The sequence below is a fragment of the Cynocephalus volans genome, chromosome 8 (assembly GCF_027409185.1).
Source record: "Cynocephalus volans isolate mCynVol1 chromosome 8, mCynVol1.pri, whole genome shotgun sequence".
In the NCBI taxonomy this organism is placed as follows: domain Eukaryota; kingdom Metazoa; phylum Chordata; class Mammalia; order Dermoptera; family Cynocephalidae; genus Cynocephalus; species Cynocephalus volans.
Genome location: NC_084467.1, coordinates 67,038,760 through 67,044,759, shown reverse-complemented (window position 1 = coordinate 67,044,759; position 6,000 = coordinate 67,038,760).

Genomic DNA, 6,000 nt, shown 5'->3' with positions numbered 1-6,000 from the left:
TACATTGGGCCTACCCAGATAGTTCAGTATAATTTCTCCATTTCAAGATCCTGAATTTGCAAATCACATTTGCATAGTCCCTTTTACCATGTAAGATAACATAGGGATCTATGCTAGGGATTAGAACATAGACATCTTTATGGAGACATTATACTGCCTGCCTTGGTACCTTTCTAGCAATTTTCTATAACACACACACACTCCTCCCTCCCCTCCCTTCTACTCCAATATCTTCTCAGGGATGTCTTTCAAGATGTTCCACCCTTTACAATACATGGTATAATTAAAACGTCTATTAAATATCCCTGGGATTTCAGAGAATCTCACAGGATGGTCAATGGATAAAATTGATGCGCAAATGAATAAATATCGATTGAATAAAATCAATTGCATTTGTAGGAAATTCTCAGCTCATAGAGAACAGAACTCTATCAATTAGCCCTGTACCAACAGAACCAGTGGCTTCTTGATTGACAAGGGAGGACTACACTACTAATGAGACAACAAGTTTTAAACTGCTAAAGCATTTGACATGACTTTATGTCCAGGCCATTATGGCATTTTAATGATAGCACAGAATTTCCAAAAATGAGACTTCGAAGGGCAGTTGTTCTACTTTCACATTGAAGCAATGTTATTATGGGTTAGTCTAAGACTAATGAGAAGTTCATGAGATGGAAAGGGATTACAGCAGAATAACAAACTATTGTTAAATGGCTCAATGGATGGAGGAGAGAAAAGTATTTCAGGCCAAACAAAAATGGAATTGAAGGTGGTCCAATACCAAAATCAGTATTAGGAAATGATATGAATATGCTGGAATGAAAGTCCTCTTGCTTTTTTTTTCTATTTGTATTTTATTACATATCTAATTTTCTTTTACTGAACTTAATCTTGCCCAAAGAAACATTTTGACTGTTAGATATGAAATGCTTTCATCAATACTCGGACGCTGATTGTTGTAGCAAACGACTTGCCCGTAGCAATTAAACCGCATATATAGTACAAAGCACATTGCAAAATCTCTCTCAGGGGCCATGCACTGATCCTGATTAAATTTATCCTTTCCACTCATTTTATTTCATAACATTTATTTAGTAGTCATAAAAGTATTTATCATAGATTTATGTGTTTGTTTTCCAGATTGCTCTGGGTAAATATTTAAACCAGACTTCACTTATATAAATCCCTAAACCTGGTCCATTTCCTCCGGTCTCTATGTTTAAAAAAAAAAATGGCACTACCATGAATTCAGGTGTACAAGCCAGATATTTAACAGTCATTCTTGGACTCATCCTCTTTCTTACTTCCCAAATATAATCCATCACCATGCTCTTTTGGTTGTAATTTTAAAATCCCTATCGGTTCTCTCCATTTTCCATCATCTCCACTATTAACACTCTGGTCTGAGCTACCATTCCCTGGACTGTTGCAATGACCTTCCAAAATGCTCTACCTGCAGCCATTCTCCTCATTGGAGTCAGTATGATCTTTCCTGCTCTGAGGCTTTTCACCACTCTTAGGATATAGACCAAAATCCATAACCTGACCTACAAGATTCTGAGGGGAGGTGGCACGTGATTAGCAATTCAGCTTTGTCTTGTAGCACTCTCCCTTTTGTTCTTTGAACTGCAAGACCAAAGACCATCCTAAAATTTCCTCTAATAAGCTAAGCTCCTTTCTGCCACAGGGTCTTTGCAAGGGCTGTTTCCTCTGCCTTGAAAGTTCTTCCCTATCCTCCATTTTTGTCTGATTAACTCACTAATTTTAGCTCAGTCCATTTCCTGAGGGAAATCTATTTTGGTTTTTCTTAAATGATTGGATTCCCCAACTAGGAACTCTCCTGTTAGACTTCTATATTTGTTTAAATGCTTCTGTGATTGATGTCTGGCTCCCCTAGACTGTGAGCTCCATGAGTGCAGAAACTTGCTCAATATTTGCTCTCTCTTGTATTGCTGCACCTAGCACAATGCCTGGCACCTAGATGGTGCTTAATAAATATTTATTGAGGGCCGAGCCCGTGGCGCACTTGGTAGAGTGCTGCGCTGGGAGCGCGGCGACGCTCCCGCCGCGGGTTCGGATCCTATATAGGACTGACCAGTGCACTCACTGGCTGAGTGCCGGTCACGAAAAAACGACAAAAAAAAAAAAAAAAAAAAAAAAAAAAAAAATTTATTGAATGGATGAGTAACACAGTTGTGTTCTTGGTGCAGAAAGGAGGAGAGAGACAAAGAGAAAGAAAAAGAAAATATGGAAGGTGTACAGCTAGGGGGAGAGGGCAAGAATAAACAATGATCTAATAATGATCTCAGAGTCAGTAGGGTCAATCTTAAGTTATTATTCGATTGAAGAACAACAATAAAAGGAAACACGGACAGACTTTGTGGTGGGACCTACCATGAGGGTTGGTTATAAAAACTTTTTATTAAAGAAGCCAGGGATGTGCACAGGTGGGGTATGTGTGTGTGTACTTTTGATCAATCAAATGCCTGTTTTCTCTTTTAGATGCCATGTTAAGTCTTAATGAATTTGCTTAATGAATAACTTAATAGTTTAACAGATAGCTAAATTGAATTCAAGTCTAAACATAGACTGTGGTTAACAATTCTAAGCAAACACATTTTAAACAATGCTATATATTATATATTATTATTATATTATATTATTACATATTAGCAGATAAAAAATAATAATTATTTCTAATATTGAATGGTATTTAAAACTACTCATGTGTTCTTCATCTAGGTAGGAAGCTGACTGTATCTTGTACTTGAAAAGCAGTAGTTCAATGACAAAACAAAGAGAAACAGAAATCTACTTCTTTAACATAACAGTAAGTATTCAGTCCAAGAGCTAATGATAGTCTTAATGGAAAAGTGCTACAATGATTCATTTAAAAAAAAAAAGTGCTTGCTCTCAGCATTATTAATATTGAGCTATAACACAAGCTGTGAAAAAGAACAAAAGAAATAATAGTGTAAAGGAAGAGACAAAAGGATAATTCACAGATGATAATATTATTGTAACACTAGAAAAGTGAAAATAATTTGTCAAACAAAAGTTTTTAAAAAGAGTAGTTGGACATGAAATATGACCTGCGTATCAGTAATGACTGATTAGAATGTTTAATGATTATTACATATATTACACACACATATAAGGTTACTTCAAAAAGTTCATGGAAAGAGCAGTTGGACACAAAATATGACCTGTATATCAGTAATGACCGATTAGAATGTTTAATGATTATTATATATATTACACACACATATAAAGTTACTTCAAAAAGTTCATGGAAAGATTCATACTATCTTTTAATTCTATTTTTTCAATGAACATTCTGAAGTACACTCATATAATAATTTATATAGATTTCCTACTTAATGAAAAAAGAAATCCATCAAGTATCATAACAAATGTTAAAAATACTTAAGAAGTATTTTGTATAGCTATCTGTGACAAAGTTTTATTGAAAAATTATAAGAAGAAACCACAAATAAAAAAGAGACCTCCTTATTCCTGGACGGGAGGAGTAAATATTATAAAGACATCAGTTTCTTTCAAATTTATTAACAGATTTTATGTAATCCCAATAAAAAATCCATGTATCATTTTTTTCTTATACCTGAAAAAATTATTACAAAATTTGGCTGCAATATTATCAAGTGAAATAAAAGAATTTTGTGAAAAATGAAGTGCAGTGAAATGGTTAGTCCTAATGGCCAAATATTAAAACATAATAAAAGCAACAATAATTAAAACAACGTGGTACTGGCCTCAAAATAGACATGTATTTTAGTAGAAGAGAACAGAATACCCAGAAATACTGTGTTTCTTATAAGAATTTAATATAGAAGTATCATGAGGCAATGAGAAGGGTAAGGATTATGTGGAAAATTATGTTGGTTAACAGAATACCAATCTTGATAAAAGTAATGGTAGATTGCTAATGCAATGGCCCCCACAGAATCATGTCTTGCTCTGTATTCACCCTTGTGTCTCTGGGCTTGGACAAACCAGAAAGTTTTGGGTAGTTTGTTATGCAGCAATAAATAAATATTTTGGTATACAGCATATACCAAAATATACTCCAGATAGCTGAAGAGTTAAACCTAAAATTGAAAGAAAATAAAACTAGTAAAAAATAAATCAAATATTGGAAATGTGCTGCCCTTAGATGTTTGCATGGCCAGTTCTTTCTTGTCATTCAGGTCTCAGATCAAATGTTACCTCTACAGAGAAGTTTTCCCTGACCACTCCACTGAAGTAGTATTTCCTTCCCCCTTCAGTTTCTGTCACTTTACCATATTTATATCACTATGTTAATTTATTGTTGTTTTTCTTTTTTTCTTATTGTCTGCATGACACCAAGAATCTTCTAAGTATTTCTTGCTGTGTATCTTGGTACCTTATTAGAATTAAGTAGATATTTGTTCAATTAACTAAATTAAAGACATTCTGGTAGTGTATTAACTTTCTAATGGAAAACCTGAAATTTGACTATCTAGGTTTAAGCCTCTCACAAAGTGCAATAGCAAAAGAAACAAATAAAACGGAAAGATAGTCGAGAACGGGAAAAGCAAAAACATAAAATACGACTTCTTTATAAAAATATTCAAATTAATATGTAAAATGTATGAACAGAAAATTTGCACCAGAGGACATACAGATAGTTTAGAAACATAAGGAAAGACATTAAAACTTGATAATCAAAGAACTAGAAGGATAACAACCTCGAAGTAACTTTTTTTTTTTTTTTTTGTCGTTTTTGTGACCGGCTGCCCAGTGAGCGCACCGGCCATCCCTATATAGGATCCGAACCCGTGGCTGGAACGCTGCTGCGCTCCCAGCGCCGCACTCTCCCGAGTGCGCCACAGGGTCGGCCCGAAGTAACTTTTTATAACAAGGAATTTAGAGGAAAAAATGGTATAATTTGGTGTTACGGTGTATACTCTGATAGCACTATAAGTTTGTATGCTTTTGAAAGCAATATCATCAATTGTTATTAAAATTCTTCAGTCTTTCTACCCAATATTCCTATTCCAGGAAAATTACCCAAAGAAAATAATTCACTGAGGCTACTAGAGGTGGGAAAGGGGGAGAGGGAGGAGGAGTTAGCGAGGAATTGATAAAGGGCCAGAAAAAATGATTACATCGTGTAAAGATAAACTAAGGAATAAAGAAAAAAAATCAGGGAGAAAAAAAAAAAAGGAAATTCAACAGATGTAAAAAGCTAAATGCACAAAGATACGCTTTACAATATTGTTTTCATAGTAAAACTTAGAAACTTTGCGTTGGCTAGTAGAGGGGCAATTACTTTGACTTTGGCTAAACCATTAATAATGGATGGAATTTCATTTTAGTATTAAATGTTAAAATTGTGAGCATTATGAAGCAGCGTGGAAATGTTTATGTTATACTAGATGAAAAGCAGAATTTAAAATCGAATGCATATAATAAGGTGTGACATATATACATTATCTCTGTCTCTTTGAGGTAGGTTTTAGCTCCATAATTGCAGAAGAAACTGAAGAAACAAAAATTTAACTAATGTCCTCACGTTCATACTTTTAATAAGTAATAGATCCCAAGACTGAGTTGTAAGCACCCACCCAAATTTCCATTTGAAATTTATCCTTAATCATCTTTTTGTGCCCAAACGCTTGTTATTCCTACCACACCCTGCATCATATATTCAAAGAACTGGCAGCACTGAGTAAAAAAGGTAAATAGCATTTAAAGTTTATGGAACCACGGGTTTTCCCCCCCTCACGTTTCAAAAATTTTTCTTTAGTGTTAGAACTATTTTACAATACAAAAACTGTAAATGCACTTAAAGATAAAAAGTGAATAACCTCAGCTACTCGGGAAACTGGAGTTCGGCGGAAGCGCTCGCTTCTAAAGGCTGGCGAGGGGCGCGCCCCAAGGAGGTGGCGATGGCGTCGCAAAAACACACAAAAAAACCCCTGCCGCACTGCTTTACGGCACTCGCTCCCCCTT